General features: G+C 32.2%; 1 protein-coding gene across 2 annotated transcripts in view; it reads right to left on the bottom strand.

The window, feature by feature from the left end:
* Positions 1 to 19,512, bottom strand: part of LOC114329556 (QRFP-like peptide receptor) — a 205,880-nt gene that overhangs the window by 167,956 nt on the left and 18,412 nt on the right. The window contains exon 1 of one of the 2 annotated variants that reach the window (XM_028278703.2): positions 12,799 to 13,004. The exons of the other annotated variant lie outside the window; for it this stretch is intronic. The gene's annotated coding sequence lies outside the window, so the exon portion shown is untranslated. Of the gene's footprint in view, positions 1 to 12,798; positions 13,005 to 19,512 lie in introns of those variants that run through there. 2 annotated transcript variants of the gene reach the window in all.

Raw genomic sequence — 19,512 nt, 5'->3', positions numbered from 1 at the left:
TTCGTGCGGAAGCGTTCTCCGTGCTCACCTTTGCTAATCGTACCAGTTTTCCAGGTACTCCCATTTCTACCATAGTCTCCCACAATGCTTCTCTGCTAACAGAATCGTAAGCTTGTTTGAAGTCCACGAAGATTTGGTGTACATCGCGGTTGAATTCCCAGTTTTTTTCCAACAATTCCAATTCCAATTATTTTACTACAGGGAAACCTAAATCCAAAAACACAAGAATTATAATAAATAATACATTTCCTAAAACCACTAATATATTCTTTTAATGACTTATTTGCACGGTTACAGATACATACATACCTATCTTGAAAGATTAGCAATGAACTACATACTGTCAGAACTACATACTGTCAGTGTGCGCAGGCGCGCGGATCATGTACAATTTTACCCTCAATCGCTTCGCCGCTAAAGAAGAATATCTTCAAAAATGCGCAATAACTACCTCTTAAAATCCAGCAAATTTCATTTGCACTTCTCAACAGGTTTTAGAGCAATAGAGCAAAAAATTCAACATCCCGTATCTCGGAAACGAAGTATTTGCGGACATAGGTTTATAAATCAAACGGCCATTATTTTTTCATGCAGAATTACCCCTTAAAAGTTTGTCGCACTTATTTAGAAACACCCTGTATTCATGATCAACATGGCTAGTTGTTAAAATCCCTAACTTTTTTATTATCCAAAATAAGTGAATAAATAAAAAAACAGAATGTTAAGAAAACCTGTCGTTATAGTTTTTTAATTTCAATATTTTATAAAGGCTAGAATATTCCACAGGGTGTTGTGAAAATTGAGAAAAAACCCAGTTTGATTTGTACACCCGGTATACAATGAAAATTTACCTGTGTAGGAACAATATTATTACAGCGATATTGTAAGAATAAGGCTATAACGTGTTGAAAAAATTACTTAAATCGAAGAACAGGTTTAGGAGATATGAGACATCAAAAATGACCCATTTTTTGGGGTGCCCGTTTTTCATGCCGGTGAGTATATATCTATAGTCTATTGAGTAACCCCTGTTGAGCTGCCCCCCCTTGCAAAAATTAAAAAACAAATAGCGCTGATTTATAAGCATTTATATTCTGTAAATTAAAAATTTTGAGCTTGTTACACCAGGCAGGAATTTAATATTTCAGTGGGGGAGGGGGCACTACTTAAAAATAGGGATATTGAATCGATCTTTGCGGCAGATTACGAACTATTTATGAGCTCTCGAAGTGATATAGTTTCGATTTTTGAGCTCATCCCCTTCACCCCCAAACAACTCTTTAATTGATTTAAGAAAAAAATGCTGAGAAAAATAGTTATAGCTTATATATTCTAAGAATAAACTCTTAAATCACGCGCATTTCGATTATTGAGCTACAACCCCTTTGCTAGAAAACCACCCCATCTTCCCGGCTTAAGTGAGAGTTATATTTAAAATGAATTACATTAATTATTTGGCGTTATATCGTTTAATAACTTATGAGCTTGCAAAATATGCGCAACATATGCGTTGGAAAATGTTTGCTTTTAAGTCCACACTATGTACTGTATTTAAGGGGAACTAACCATAATTCCATAAAAGAAGAGTGGAATGAACACATAAGCAGGATGTCTGAATCAAGGATAGTAAGAATAGCCAGGGACAAGTCACCGTTAGGCAGGAAAAGTATAGGACGCCCAAGGAAAAGATGGAATGACAACTTAGGGGCAGAATGAAAAGCACCGTTGAAGAAAAACAGGCAGAAAAACTGCATATATAAAAGAAGAAGAAGATGATGAAGAAGAAGATTATTTACTGTTAATTCATCAGTGCCAGTGGCCTGACACATTTATTACGATTTTGCCGAAACTACTAGCAACATTGTAATTAAATTTGGCAGTTTTTAAGAGGTAGGTAGTTATTGTGCATTTTTTGACATACAATTAAGAATTTTATTTTCATCATTGGCGCGCATACGGGTAATGGTCTGAACTTTTTAAAGAAAAAAAGATAGTACGCCACTGACATTTCAAATTAACAATCATTTTTGAATTTTTCGTTCCATTTGTGACAAAAAATATATCTTCCCTTTTTTTAGACGACACGCCGTTTTCATGCAAAAAGTAAAATATCTTAATACTTCTAAAGTATCTAAAGTATTGGAATTAAGTTTTTATGGATGTACGAGTTACGAGTATTTATAATGTAGATTTTGTAGATGTATAGAAAACTTAAGATGTTAATAGTAGTTCGAATACTTTGTAAGGGTCAATATATTTTATTTCTTGCATAAAAATGGCGCGTCGTATGAAAAAATGGGAAGATAGATTTTTTGTCACAAATGGAACGAGGAATTCAAAAATGATTGTTAATTTGAAATATGTCAGTGGCGTATTATCTTTTTTTCTGTAAAAAGTTCAGATCATTACCCGTATGCGCGCCAATGATGAATATAAAAATTCCAATTGCCAATCGTAAAAAATGTGTAAAATTTTGTTTTCTTCAACGCCCTGTATCTTGAAAATGGATGGCATTACAAAAAAATTTTATTAGGCAAACCTTAATTGTTTTTCAGTTTTTTACCTATCCTAGTGACGGTTTTACCTTTTTTTTTAATACCATGGATAAAATTGTATCAAAAAGCGAAAAAAAAAAACAAAAAATGTGGTTTCTTATTTTTAAAAGTACGTTTCACCAATTTTAAAAATCTGAAAAAATTCAGGGTGGAATATTATGCAAAAATACACGCTATAATTTTTTTTCGTGAAAACAAATATCTTAGTTATTTTTTTATACTCATTTAAAATTTTAAAATCGTCCTAAAATTTAAGTTTCTCGCCAAAAATAAAAAAAAATTTTTCGGACAGAACTTTTTGAAACTTATAATTTCTTTATTTAAATTTTTTCGCTAGCTCTCGATGCGGCTGAGATGAAAAATAAAAGCATTAAAAGCCTAATTAGGCTCTAGGTGGGTCACGTAACCACCTATAGGAGGCTAAAAATTTCAGAAAGTGAGCTTCTCTATATCGTCGGTGATGTGACAATACCTCCTATCTGCTTTTTCATGAATTTTGTAAGAGATATTCGAACTTTTTTCGATTTCGAATTCGATTTCGATTCGATTTTCGCTGTTTTCGCAGTCCACGACTCAACTCCCTACAATAATATATGATAGATATAACATCGTAGTGACCCGATTTTCATGGGTATTGATAAATCATGACATTTGAATAACTTTTGCATATGAATAACATGAGCCACTTTTTGAAATGCAGATCTTGCTATCTCTATCCTACATTTGATTTCTATGGAATGGTCACAATTTTCATTGACGTTTGTACCAAGGAAGGTGTATGCCTACCTTAATATAATTAATATGTTCTACGCCTAATTTTAAATACCCTTATTATTGTTTTTTACCCGTATTAACGTTACCGAGTAAGTCAAGACAGTAAGTAAACACGACATTGAACTATACGTGTTGTTGTTATAGTTTGATGGGTATAAATATAGAATAGGCGCAAAAACACGGGGATTCGTGTTGTGTTGTTAGACGCGATTATGGCGTAACATTATTGGTATAGGTCTTGGTATACAGTGATGAGCACGGTAATAACCGGCAAAATAACGCAAAAGATGGAAAACATAATACATTGCGAAACAAAAAGAGATGAAACTAGTGGAGGTGGAAATTATCGTTATAAACGTATGAATTAACATTACATGGTTTCCCACCTTTAGACGTCTGTGACAAGAGTATTTTATACAATTCTACTGTCACAATGACAGTTGTCATACTCATCTGATACATCTAAAGGTGGGAAACTATATAATGTAATGTTCATTTTTACGTTTATAACGATAATTTCCACCTCCACTAGTTTCATCTCTTTTTGTTACGCAATGTATTATGTTTTCCATCTTTTGCGTTATTTTGCCGGTTATTAGCGCGCTCATCCTGTATATTATTGTAAACAAGTTGTCATGGTTTAGTCACCGATTGTGAATTGTAAATATAATGTATCTGAACCGAAATACAGTTTTTATTCAATAAGTACCAAAGAAGCAGTTTAAAGACTATGCTTCATCAGGATGATGATTGTTCGCTATAAACCTTTCCTTAGTTCTGATTATTTTTAAAAAATTTAATCATACTTTTAATAGGTTATCATTTTCTAGGTACAGTCGAACCCGCTTATTGGAATAGCCTTGGTGCCAAGCAAAAGTATTCGTATAACCGGGTTATTCTAATAACAGACCATTGGTTGCTAGTGGAAACATTTGGGACCTCAAATTTATATTCCTTAAACCGGGATATTCCTATAACATGTATTCTAATAAGCGGGTTCGACTGTATTTGTAGTTCATTATCAGTATATAATATGTTTCAAGGAATATAAAAACATTATCCCAGGCATCTCTGATTGGCCTCTCAGGAATGATTTTCACAAAACGAAAATAAACTGCAACTAATTGTTTTCTTTAGACTTTAGACCAGGGGTCGGCAACCTTTCTCGGATGGCGGGCCATGTTCAAAATAAAATTTTTTATGCGGGCTGCATATTCAAATGTAACTTAAATAGTCTTCTTCTTCAGTCTGTTTGCATCCATCCCTGGACAAAGGTCTCCCCATGAGTTCTCCACTTCTCTCTGTTTTGTGCTATGTAGTGCCAGTATCTACCCATTTTTGCTTTGACGTCGTCTAGCCATTGTTTTTTACTCCAGGCTGTGGGTGAAAAAACGTGATATAATTCAGGAATTTTTGAAACCTATCAGGTGTTGTAAAGGACGATGCCAGGAATAACTTCTACTAAAATGTAACCAAAAATATTGTGCGCTTTTTTTTTTAATTCCGATTTTCATTTGTTAAATTTGCAATTTTTAATGATTTTTAATGATTTTTAATTTTGTAGCTTAGGATATTGATTTTAGAGAAAAACTTTTTAATAGAAAGTTGTAGTAAATTAAAAAACCTACAATTTGAGCTATCGTAAGTTTAATTTCGTTAATTGGTTATTGCAAAACAGCCTGCGAAAGGTCCAAAATGGCCGTTTATTACAATTGCATTATTTATTGTACAAATATTTTTTTTTATTTTTTAAGGCTTTAAATTTAAGATCTTTCAATTCCTAACATAAAAAAAATTGTAAAACCAGATTAACGAATTTGTTGCTTAGATATTATAAATTGTTTATCCCAAGAGGTCAAATGTCGAAGCCTATAACTTTTTGAAAAAAAATCGTAGAGAGTTGGTGAAACATCCAATCTCCTTCTAAAGAGTTATGTTTTCATATTCTGATGTAAATAAATGCGTAAAACATTTTTAAACCTCTAATTTTTGGGTTTGAAAATAAGGGGGCAAATTTCGTTATAAACATTTAGAGCTGAAGCGGCCCTGTACATCCTATGAGTTTTTAACTTACAGATTATTGTTGCTGAAGATGAAACGAAGATTTATAAAAAAATAAAAAATTTCTACGACCAACTGAAGCCGAGATAATTTTTGGGTTTGAAAATAAGGGGGCAAATTTCGTTATAAACATTTACAGCTGAAGCGGCCCTGTATATCCTATGAGTTTCTAACTTACAGATGATTGTTGCTGAAGACGAAACGAAGATTTATAAAGAAATTAAAATTTTCTACAACCAACTGAAGCCGAGATAATTGTTTTTTTTTTTCTTAAATCGTAGTGCCTCTATTTATAATAATTAAGAAATTATTTTACAGTCATTGACTAAAGAAAGACTTATATTATCTTAAAATAACAATTATTATAAAATATAATTACATTTAATTATTAAAAATTATTTTTTAAATAGGTGCTTTTGAAAGCCGGCGAATTTTGCAAATCGCTTGGCTGGATTCAAATCCGCGCGCTCGGAAAATTTTTACGTAACTTGTATTAAATTTTGACAGAAAACAATTTAATAATATTACCATTATAATATACAGTCTATTTACCACTGTTATAATATACAGTCTATTTGTTTTTCTTGATAAACTTTTATATGTGAAATCCAAAAAGAATAGTCACTACAAGAAGAAAAAGTTTTATATTGTATATTATAGTAAGAAGTAACATTATTATTATTATATTTATATAACAATGAAAAAATTAAAAATATATTTCATATATATGTATCATTTTTGTAATATTATTTCTTTAGAAATGAAATTTCACATATAAAAGTTTATCAAGAAAAACAAATACAGTGGTAAATAGACTGTATATTATAATGGTAATATTATTTAATTGTTTTCTGTCAAAATTTAATACAAGTTACGTAAAAATTTTCCGACGGCGCGGATTTCAAGCCAGCTGGGCGATTTGCAAAATTCGGCCGCTCGCAAAAGCACCGTTTTAAAAATAATTTTTAAGAATTAAATGTAATTAAATTTTATAATAATTTTTATTTGAAGATAACATAAGTCTTTCTTTAGTCAATGATTGTAAAATAATTTCTTAATTGTTATAAATAAAAGCACTACGACTTAAGACAAAAAAAACAATTATATCGGCTTCGGTTGGTTGTAGAAAATTTTTATTTTTTTATAAATCTTCATTTTGTCTTTAGCAACAATAATCTGTAAGTTAGAAACTCATAGGATGTACAGGGCCGCTTCAGCTCTAAATGTTTATAACAAAATTTGCCCCCTTATTTTCAAACCCAAAAATTATCTCGGCTTCAGTTGGTCATAGAAATTTTTTATTTTTTTATAAATCTTCGTTTCATCTTCAGCAACAGTAATCTGTAAGTTAAAAACTCATAAGATGTACAGGGCCGCTTCAGCTCTAAATGTTTATAACGAAATTTGCCCCCTTATTTTCAAACCCAAAAATTAGAGGTTTAAAAATGTTTTACGCATTTATTTACATCAGAATATGAAAACATAACTCTTTAGAAGGAGATTGAATGTTTCATCAACTCTCTACGATTTTTTTTCAAAAAATTATAACCTTCGACATTTGACCTCTTGGGATAAACAATTTATAATATCTAAGCAACGAATTCGATAATCTGGCTTTACAATTTTTTTTTATGTTTGGAATTGAAAGATCTTCATTTTAAAGCTTTAAAAAATAAAAAAAAATTTGTACAATAAATAATGCAATTGTAAAAAACGGCCATTTTGGACTTTTCGCAGGCTGTTTTGCAATAACCAATTAACCAAATTAAACTTACTGTACCTCAAATTGTAGGTTTTTTTAATTTACTACAACTTTCTATTAAAAAGTTTTTCTCTAAAATCAATATCCTAAGCTGCAAAATTAAATATCAATAAAAATTGCAAATTTAACAAATGAAAATTGCAATATAAAAAAAAGCGCACAATATTTTTGGTTACATTTTAGTATAAGTTATTCCTGGCATCGTCCTTTACAACACCTGATAGGTTTCAAAAATTCCTGAATTATATCCTGAAATCGACCTATTTTTCACCCACAGCCTGGGGTATTTGTGGTTTTGCTTTAGTATGACCGGGCTCGTGTGGTCTCCAATGTGTAATGTTTCGCGTCCACATTTCATTACTTTGTCATGGCCAGCTCCATTTTATTTGCGCAATTTTTCCAATTGCATCTTCCACCTTCGTTCTGCGTCACACATCCTTATTTTCGTTTATGTCCTTTCAGCTTAGTCCTAACATAGCTTGGTCGATGGACCTCTGTGTTGATCTTAATCTATATTCATCTTTCATCTATTTTAAGGCATTTACAACGTCCTCGTTAGTAATTTTGGTAGTTCAGATTTTACATTTAATATTTCCATACCGCGGTTTTCTAGTTTTTCTATGTTGAACGAGTATAATTCTGTATACTTAGGAATATTCAATAATATTTATTAAATTATTTTTGTCATTTATAGTGATTCCATTTATATCTGTTATCAGGTAGGTGTATTTGTTGTCGGTCTTTCCTATTTAGAGTTTTTAACACTTTCATACTCTTGATTTTCCCTGTAATATTTTCGATTTTTTCGGTATTTTAGTCCCTTATGTCTTGTCTTATCCTTTTTTATTGCCTTATTAAGTTCCTTATATTTTAGTGAATTTCAGTCCATGCAACTGTTGTCCTTAAGCGTCTGTTGTCTTTCTGTCTTTAATTTATTATTTTTCATAAGTTTGTTGATTTTTCCTAAAATTACATTAGTGCATTGACGGGCCGCGCAAAAAGTTTCAAAGGCCCGCATGCGGCCCACGGGCCGCATGTTGCCGACCCCTGCTTTAGACCATTAGTACTGGATACCATAGTAAAAGCTTTGTTTAATAATTTGTCGATAATTTTCAGGCGTGGTAGATGTAACTACATCGTATAAAATTTCATTATCTTGCATTAAAAACGCTTAAATCATGTTATTTTATGTCCCACTAATTGCTGGATCGATCGTTCATAAGAATTTCCTTTGAAAATGCATACTAGTCAAGTGAAATCCCACTAGGGAATTGTGGATATTATTAAGTAAAAATAATATGTATATCAATAATAATATAGAATAAAAAATATGAAAAAAAAATTTTAAGAAACGTTTTTCTTTAGTTACGATTTACTAAAATTAAAAATTAAAAAAAATCAACTAAAAGCAAAAAATAAAAAACTGTTAGACAGACTAAATATACAAAAATCTCACATATTCGTTAAAAAATTGAAAAAAATCTAACAAATTCGTTAAAGAAAAGCGTGAGGCGCGAAAAGTAAAAAAAATTATATCCTGAAAACGTTTATTCGATCAAGACGCGCCCCACGCTTTTCTTTAACGAATGTGTTCGATTTTTTCAATTTTTTAACGAATGTGTGAGATTTTTGTATATTTAGTCTGTCTAACAGTTTTTCATATTTTTTTATTTTTTACTTTTTAGTCTTACATTTTTCAAACATTAAAATATATCGTCATGTAAAAAAAGGATGAATGGGATAGACATATTTTTGCATTTATTTCAACATTTGATACATACATTGTACATTTTCTGTAATTTCTTCATTCATTACGTAAATCAAAATCATTATTTACTCCTATTACAGTTTTCGCAGTCTTTCCATTTCTTTTAATGCTTTACTATTGCACAGTGTAGACCCTGTTAATTTCCACTCCATCCATTAATCTTTAAGTACATGCGCTGGCGTATTTTGTACGCCAGATATAAGAATTTTACTGCAAATATATTTAAAAATTTAATTCTTAACCTTGTTTATCTCTCTAATCTATCACTGGAATGTGCTTTGCAATTTGGTTTTGGTTTCGTTATAATCGGCGCTCTGGGAAGATCGTAATTTACAGTTTATTATTTGTTGTTTCCGGTGGTGGACAATATACGTCACGATTATATTAATATAAGTCGTAATATAAGTACATATTTCAATTTTTTTAGTCATTATGGCACAAAATATATTTTTCTTTATAAACAATACTTTTTCTCCTGTAAAAAATCACATTTCAAAAAATTTTTTATTAGTAATTTTATTTATCATGGAATCCAGTTATTCCATGATTCCAGTTATAAATCCCAATTGGCTTACTGAGAAGGAACTCCAAGTATTCACTGATGCCGAATAAGGTTTATAACAAACAACTAAGTGTATTTTTCAAAAAAAAAAGCAAATCCGCTGCTTTTAAGTGTATTTTCTTGTGGCGTATAAAGTACGCCACGCGTGTAGTTATGTTATAACTTGATGCGCGGGTAGTTAAAGGTTAAAGGTTCGTAACAAACTTTGAATTAATACGCAAAAAGGAATTCTAATGTTAATTGCCGCACGTAACGTCTCTACCGGTGGTTTTTCTAAGACTACGTTAAAAACATGATTTTTTTGAATTCGAGTTTTGGTTGAATTTTTGTTTCGTATTGTATTGAAATTTGACACGAATAAGCGCCGATGTTAATATAGAAAAATATATGAGGTTCAAAATAGTCGCCGCTTAGGATGTTTATAAACATGATATACAAACAAGAAAAGTAGTCGGAATCGGCAAAAATTTGAAACTTTATTGTTTATTTATGAAGCATAGCGTAAAGAATTAACGTAAAAAGTGAAATTATGTATAGTTTATATAATTAGCTACAATCTGTAAAAGTTTCAAGTTTCTACATTGTAAAAAACAAGAGAATTTAAGCATTTTCCATTAAAATAATTTTTTTATTTAAACAATAATTTAAACAATAATTGTATTAATAAACATAAACTTTTTTATTGATTATTCGTGTATTGGTCCCGCGAATGCATATATCTGCAAATTTTCGTTCATTTGCATTGAAGAAAAGGCAATCAAATTAACGTCTTAAGATTGGACACAAACGATTGAACTAAAGAAAAGCGTTTAACCCGGCACCTGCCACGTGGGGTGCTACCAGCACCCCATAACACATTTTTATCAAATATTTGGTATTTCAAGTTTGGTTACCGAGCTGTGCGTCATAGTAGCTTTCTATAATATTATATAGCATAGATGTGTTAGTATTTGAAGTGGTTATTTAGTGTCATTCTGAACTTATAGCTCTAAAATCTAATTGGGGTGTCATCATCTGGCACTTTAAGTTTTATTTTTTTTTGTATTTTTGATTTGAACAGGTCAAATTTACATTTTTTATTGAAATAACTGATTTAAATTATTAATATAGACTCGATACTCACTAAATCTTAATTGTTTTAGATATTTTACTTGACTTCATTTATTATGGCTTGGTACTTGCTAATTTGCTTATAACATCTTTTTCATTTTATTTTTTAACTTTTATAACATATTAGTGGCTAAGTTAATAAAACATATCTTTTTATATTCTTGTGTTACTCAACGCATTATTTTGTTTTTTAAACAAGTAGATCACAGAAAATTTTTAAGGGGTGCTGTGAGCACCCCACGTGGCAGTTGGTGCCTTGCAAAGCCATGTGGCAGGTGCCGGGTTAATAAAAAAAAATAAAATTGTGTCTTATTGCAGTCTGAAATTGTTTAGGTAGGTAATTCCCGTTGACTTTCGCTCTTTCAGGATTTTAATATGGGCCGTATTTTTATGCTGCCAAAATAAAAGGAAGCTTCGCAGGACACAATGACCGACTGAAGGATAAAATATGGAACCACGGAATACAACAATGGAGACCATGGTTAGGAGGGAGAAGCAGAGGAAAGCCACAGATGAGATGGGCTGATGACATCAAGAAGATTGGACGATACAACAGGAAACAAGTGGCGCAAAATAGAAAACACTGGATGTAATTGGGGGAGGCCTATGTTTAGAGTTGGATTACTTTAGGCTGAAGAAGAAGTTACATTGGGGTTTTGTAGAGGAAAAAGCGGGTGTTATGCCACAAATTTTCTCGTTGGGCGTCAAACCCTAATGAAGACCTGTCGAATTTGAGAGTATTGTAGGTACTTACAGCTTACAGGATTTTGGGTGTAGATGACTGTACGCCAGGGAAATAAGGCAAAAATATACCATGTTCGGGACACTTGAGCAGCCAGGTTGCAAATGGGTTTTTGCGTACTATATATCTAATACATTATAAATACAAAAATGCCCGTCACAGTTCGGACGAGAATTTTAGTTATTAACAAATAAGTGCCAAAAATGGCAGTTTTTCCGTTTAAATCGCCACAGGTAAAAATAGGGTAATTAAATATCTTATTTATAGTATCCTTCTTTTAGTAGATGAGAATAGGTTTAAAATGGCTGTTTTTGAATTTTAGTCCCATCATTAGTTGGTTCGGAAATTTTACAATAAAACTAAAATTTTGAAAGTAAAAAATTTGCTATAACTTTTGCAAAAATCACCTTAAGACTTTCATATTGCATGAAAAGTTGAGTCAAACAGTCCATATATGTAATGCACAAAAATTTTTAAGACGATTCGTCGATTATTTAGTTTAAATTTTATTTAATTTGTTTATCCTAAAGAGCTTTTTTGCAATGATATTGTTCAGAAAATAACAATGATATAGCAATTCTGTGAAAACCACGTGAAAGAAGAATAGTCATATTTTTAAAGTATTTAAAAAAATCATTAAAAATTCATCTTTATCATTCCAAAAACATTTTTCTAAAGTATTTCATATTACAAAAATGCCGTGACCAAAGAAAATATGTATTTGCATGCTTCGTAGACTTCGAAAAGGCATTCGAATAGCAATGACTAAAACTACTTTTATGAAAATGAAGTAATTTCTTCGCAATAATCATCTCAGTTTAGAACTAAGACAAAAAATGGTGCTATGTTTGTCAGTAATGTTGTATGGTGCAAAAGTGTGGATGCGAAAAGTATCGGCCATGAACAGAATTGAAGCATTGGAAATGTGGATTCATAGACGGATGTTGAAGATATCTTGGACAGCAAGAAAAACTAATGAAGAAGTACTAAAGAGGGTCAACAAAGATAGAGAACTGCTAAACACTGTTAAACACCAGAAAATATCTTATCTCTAAGACATATATAGTGAGGGGAAATCGATATAGAATATTACAACTGATCCTTAAAAGCAAAATAGAGGGCCGTAGAGGTGTCGAAAGAAAACAATTTTATTGGTTAAGAAACATTGGGGAATGGACTCGGATACCAAATTCAGGAATTCAAGTACATATTCCATATTTCAGAAGAAGGATAATTCTGATATGGCACGTGAAGAAGAAGAAGAAGGGATATTTTGTACGGATAAATCTACTTTTGACCATTTATTTTGTGCCTCACTAATGTTAAATTTTGTACTAGTAAATTTTGTTCAACTCTAAGCTTCCCTAAGTTCTATAATAGTCCTCATAACTTAAGATAATGATTTATAGAAGCTAAAATTAAATTTAGAGATGATTATAAAATTGATTACTTAGCCATACTTACTTTATCAAAAACTATTAGCGATTTTCTTGTTTTGTATTGCTTCGATGATATGAAATATATTGTTGAGGTCAGAAGTCAGATATACCACACACCATCCATCTTTCTTACCATTTTTCTTAAACAAAGTGTGACACGCGCGGTATAAACAAACACATTTTTTAAAATAGTCTACTGTATTACATACGAATTTTTTAAATTGTCTAACATTACTTGCGAACTGTGGAAAGATAACTAAGTTGTTAATTGGTGATTAGTTTAACTTAATTATGTAACAATTAAAAGATCTGTATATATGTTACGTACATATATTTAGATCTAGGAATCGTTTCAATCGCTGTTAGAAAATTTTTATTGTCTGTTGAAATTCTTATACGATTAGAAAAAAACCAAAAATAACTCTTTGTTTAATTTGAATTTGAATTTATAATATATAAGAGGTCCAAAATTATGGAATAAATTAATTTTTTCGAAAATAGGCCACTTTGGAGAAAAATCTCGAGACAGGTCGATTTTAATTTTTAAATTATGATTTTTTTACATATATTCCTTAATAGTGACGTCATCCATTTGGGCGTGACGACGTAATCGATGATTGTTTTAAATGGGAATAGGAGTCGCGTGGTAGCTCATTTGAAATGCTAAAATCAATTCCCTATTCAGTAATATAAATAAACTGCATATATAAACTACAACTGAAACGAGCAGTAAAAGTTGATTTGAAAAATTTAAATAAACTTTTACTAGTTGAAGTTGACTCTTCCTAACCCTTGTTAGTAAAAGTAGATTATACAATTTATGAGTATAATCTCATTTTTGCGTGCATTTTTGATGAGTGTGCGTCTCTTTGTTTTGACCGTTTCAACTACTTATTAGTCCAGGCTGTAACGTCGCCCCCGTTAGGTAAATTATTCTGATTCGATTTGTTTGCACAAACTTACTCAAACAAATACATCCTTATAACAAATACACAGTGTCAGGCGGTACCGCGGTCGAAAATTTTTGTTAACCAAATTCACAAAAATAATTCTTATCTTCTCTACCTCATATGATGTATAAGTTTTTATTGTGTGAAAATTGTAAATATAGATAGCAGTACATGAAGGGTTTAAAGTGTACTTGAAGTAATAATGTATTTTAAATGGGATTTACTTTTTCGCACTGTTTTTAGCACACTTTCATATACCTAATCAAATATCCTTAACTTTCGCCTTGTCATGGTGATGACATGTGAGCAATAAATTACAAAAACAGTTTTGACAGTTTTGTGGTTTGACAGAAGTTTGAATTTTTAAATGTCAAAGTTCTAAAAAATTGTAAAATACGAGTGTATTCCAGTGACGAAAAGTTGCAGTTTTTTTATTTGTTTTTTGGTAGATAAAATATTGTATGAAACTGTGCGTGAAGTACTTTTTGCGCACTTAGGCGATGTATAGCACTCGGCACGCTCGTGCTCTAAACATCGCGTGCGTGCGCAAAAAGCATACTGCACGAACTGTTTTATAAATAACTAAGTATTTCACTCCGGACAAATTTTTTTGATTATTTTGGTCATTCGGAGCAAAAAAGGTCTCTTGTGATTTTTCTCTAAAATTGATAGTTTTCGAGTTATACGCGATTTAAAATTTGAAAAATGCGAAATGACCATTTTTAAGGCTTAATAACTCGATTAAAAACTATTATTATAAAAGTTAGAAAATCACCTAATCAAAGTTTAAAGCCCCCCCCCCTACAAGATCCTGAAGAAATTTTTGTCATTATTTTATTACTAAGCTGTTATTTCTAATTATCAGCAATGAGCGCTAAAAGCGTTTTGAGTCGGCCGTCAATGTGAGTGCGAGTAAGATCCTTCATTCCGACCGTCCAATGGTGCATCTCAGTCGCACTCACATTGACAGCCGCCTCAATACGCTCCTAGCGCTCATTGTTAATAATTAAAAATAACAGCTTAGTAATACAATAGTGACAAATATTTCTTCAGTACCTTGTAGGAGGGTCGTTAAAATTTGATTTGGTGACTTTCTGACTTTCATAATAATAATTTTTAACTGAGTTATTAAGCCTTGAAAATGGTCATTTTCGCATTTTTCAAATTTTACAGAAAAATCACAAAAGACCTCTTTTGCTCCGAATAACCCAAATGATGTAAAAAAATGTCCGAAGTGAATTTTTTTTGTGAATTTGTTTAAAAAAAAATGTTTAAACAATTTTTCGATTACGGTACCACCTGACACCCTGTGGATTCGTTATAAGGACCTCTTTTTGAGTAAGTGTGCAAAAGAATCGAACTGGAATAATTTACCTAACGGGGGCAACGATACAGCCTGGACTATAAATATCACGATTTGAACATAGTATACAATAACATTTAATTTCTAGAATCGGTTGTTTGTGTGAATCAACTTTTACTAAATGGCATTGGGAAGAGTATACTTTAACTAGTTGGAGTCTACTTTTACTAGTAAATGTTGAATAAAAATCTTCATTTTATATTTTATAATCAACTTTTACTAAAACCAGCTCGATTACGAACATAAAGACAAACCGATTTTGGGTCCTAAAATGTCATATTTCTATTCACATTATTTTATTTTCTTTTATTTAACGAAACGATTTTTAAAAAATTGCCTATTTTTTGGGAGCCATTAAATGTTTTGCACACAGGCGCTACCACGTGCTGGCGCTGCACTGCAGAAAGAATTAATGATGTAACGAATGTGAATGTCATTTTTTAACATTCGCGAATACGAATGCGAATGCGAATATCTGCTACTGACATTCGCGAATGCGGATGCGAATGCGAATGTCCAGTTTTTTTAAATTTGTTTCTATTTTTGTAATGTTTCCTAAATCTTTAATGAAAAGTTAATTGATATTTAGTGTAAATCCATCTGAATCTTAAGCTTTATTACATAATACCAAATAATAAAAAAAAGTGAAGGCTGATAATGTGATTATACAAGGTTAAGTTCTATCTATTGCCCTTCATTTGTCCAAAGTTGAACGTAGGCCTCCCCCTTACTTTTCCACTCTTCTCGGTTCAGTGCTAATGCTGTCGATCTGGTTGCTGCGTATCTCTTTAGGTCATTCGACCATCTCGTCTGTGGTCTGCCCCTTCCTCTTTTGTAGTCCCAAGGTCTCCAGTGAGTTATCGCTTCATTCCATCTTCCGTCTCTTTGTCTGCTGTTGTGTCCTGCATATTTCCATTTGAGAGTAGCTGCATGTTTGAGGTTAAGTTACCTTTTCTTAATAAAAAAAGATGAGAAGTGAATAGATTTTGATTTTATTAACCTAGTATTATCTTAAAATTATTTTTTCTGGTTTTCATATTCGCAAAACATTCGCACAAATTTCGCGAATGCAGATGCGAATGCGAATATGCAAAAACATGCGAATATTCGCGAATGCGAATGCGAATACGAATATTCGTTACATCACTAGAAAGAATATTTGAAAGTAAATGTCTTTACTATGCTTCAAGAAATGAGTAAGTAAAAATGTTGAGCAAAGGAGTGTGGGCGGGTGGAATTCGCTGTGCAGCTACCTCATCGAGATGAGTTCTGGGTTAAATGAACATACGACATAATGTTAATTATGTGCATAATGGTTCAATGTAAAAACCTTTCGTGCCAAATATTGATTCAAGCAAACAGCTTCACAGTTCACAGCGCAAAAATAGTAAATAAATATACATTGTTTACTCCTCTTTTATACACTGCGCGTCATAGAAAACGGGCACCCTAAAAAATGGGTCATTTTTGATGTCGCGTATCTCCTAAACCTGTTGTCCGATTTAAGTGATTTTTTTGAATATGTTATAGCCCTATTCTTTGTCAATATCACTGTAATAATATTTTTGCAAGACAGGTAAATTTTCATTGTATACCGGGTGTACGAATCAAACTGTGTTTTTTTCTCAAAGTTCGCAACACCCTGCGGAATATTCTAGCATTTATAAAAAACTGAAATTAAAACCCAACTATAGCCTCAGGTTTTCTTAACATTCTGTTTTTTATTCATTCGCTTATGTTGGATAATACAAAAGTTATGTACTTTAACAACTAGGCATGCTCTTTATCAGTACAGGGTGTTTCTAAAGAAGGACGACAAACTTTAAGGGGTAATTCTGCATGAAAACATAATGACCGGTTGCTTTATAAACATATGTCCGCAAATGCTTTGTTTTCGACATACAGGATGTTGTTTTCTTACAAACTGACGATTTATTTATTGCCCTAAAACCGGTTGAGATATGCAAATGAAATTTGGTGGGTTTTAAGTGAACATTTTTTGAAATATAATTAAGAATTTTTTATTCACCATTGGCGTGCATACGAATAATATGATCGGTCATATTACCCGTATGCACTCCAATAGTGAATATAAAATTCTTAGTTGAATGTCAAAAAATGCGAAATAACCATCTCTTAAAACCTATCCAATTTCATTTGCATATCTCAACCGGTTTTAAAGCAATAAATAAATCATCAGTTTGTAAGAAAAAATTTAACATCCCGTATCTCGGAAACGAAGCTTTTGCGAATATATGATTATAAAGCAAACTGTCATTATTTTTAATGCAGAATTACCCCTTAAAGTTTGTCGAACTTATTTAGTCCCTAAAACCCTTTAGACTTATAACACCCTGCACTGATGAAGAACATAGCTAGTTGTTAAAGTACATAACTTTTGTATTATCCAACATAAGCGAATGAATCAAAAAACAGAATGTTAAGAAAACCTGAGGTTATAGTTGGGTTTTAATTTCAGTTTTTTATAAATGCTAGAATATTCCACAGGGCGTTGCGAACTTTGAGAAAAAAACACAGTTTGATTCGTACACCCGGTATACAATGAAAATTCACCTGTTTAGCAAAAATGTTACTACAGGGATATTGACAAAGAATAGGGCTATAACATATTCAAAAAATCATTTAAATCGGACAACAGGTTTAGGAGATACGCGACATAAAAAATGACCCATTTTTTAGGGTGCCCGTTTTCTATGACGCGCAGTTTATTTTTAGTCCTGGGCGCCGGTTAAATTTTTTTAGATCATCGTGAACATTTTTTAACGAGATAGTAGCATCGATATTAATATTTTAACCACTAGCCCGCCCCAAAAATAAAGCAAAAAAAATAATTTTTTTAGACCCTCGGGGGCCCGGTCAAAAATAATTTAATTCGGCCTATGTTTGGTACAGAGTATTAGGACTACCATACACAACTTTTTTACTAGCCCGTTTAAAATTTCGCAAAAAAATTTTTTTTGCCCTTTTTCGGCCCGGCCTAGTGTACAGATAACTGGGGACGTTAGCGAGAAGGAGGAAATACTGAAACGGATAATGCTTGCTAAGATAGCATACTTCTCTCTATTGTAGGTGTTTTGATCCAAAGACATTCATATAGTCCAGAAAGCCACTGCGCATCCGCTAGGAAAAATATTCTAATTCGGATTTTTTGCACAATCTTACTAAAAAAGGACTCCTTTTAACAAATTTACATGTTGCCAGGGCCAAAAGGTGGTCAAAAATTTGTTAAACGTTTTTTTTTGTTTTTTTCTTAAAATTATTTTTTTTTGCATGGAACAAAGTTTTTTTAGATTTTTTGGATCATTCCAAACAGAAAAGGTCTTTAGTGACTTTTCTCTAAAAATGATAGTTTTTGACATATATCATCATTCTCTTTGCCTTATCCCTATGCGGGGTCGGCTTCCCTAATTGCATTTCTCCACACAATTCTGTCTTGGGTCATATCAATGTTAATCCCCTTTACCAACATGTCCTGCTTTATCGCCTCCCCCCAGGTCTTCTTTGGTCTTCCTCTCCTACTCCTTCCAGGAATCTGCACTTCAGCTATTCTTCGTATTGGGTGATTAACGTCTCGACGTTGAACATGACCAAACCATCTTAACCTATGCTCTCTCATTTTGGCATCAATTGGTGCCACACCTAGACTTCCCCTAATATACTCATTTCTAATTTTATCCTTCTTTGTCACTCCACTCATCCATCTAAGCATTCTCATTTCCGCCACATGCATTCGTTGTTCCTCTTTCTTTTTCACTGCCCAACATTCAGTTCCGTACATCATAGCCGGTCTTATGGCTGTTTTATAGAATTTTCCCTTCAGCTTCATTGGAATTTTTCTGTCACACAACACACCACTCGCTTCTCTCCACTTCATCCATCCAGCCCTAATTCTACTGCATGCATCTCCATCTATTTCTCCATTACTCTGTAATACCGATCCTAGGTACTTAAAACTATTGCTTTTCACAATCATTTCACCATCCAAAGATACCATTTTATTTGTAGTAGCTCCATCTTTAAATGAACATTCCAAATACTCTGTTTTTGTCCTACTAAGTTTTAAACCTTTTTCCTCCAGAGCTTGTCTCCACTGTTCCAGTTTTTGTTCTAGGTCTCTTTCACTATTTCCTACTAACACGACATCATCAGCATACATTAAGCACCATGGAATGTTACCCTGTAGTTTCGTTGTTATCTGGTCCACAACTAATGAGAATAAATACGGACTAAGCACAGAACCTTGGTGCAATCCTACTTTCACATGAAATTTATCAGTCTCTCCCACACCTGTCCTAACACTAGTCGTTACTCCCTCATACATATCCCTCACAATCTTTACATATTCACCAGGGACTCCTTTCTTATTGAGTGCCCACCACAGAATCTCTCGAGGAACTCTATCATA

Source organism: Diabrotica virgifera, chromosome 10 (genome assembly GCF_917563875.1).
Source record: "Diabrotica virgifera virgifera chromosome 10, PGI_DIABVI_V3a".
NCBI classification, from domain to species: Eukaryota; Metazoa; Arthropoda; class Insecta; order Coleoptera; family Chrysomelidae; genus Diabrotica; species Diabrotica virgifera.
Note: the sequence above shows the minus strand (reverse complement) of the source record. Positions and strands in the feature narration are given on the sequence as shown.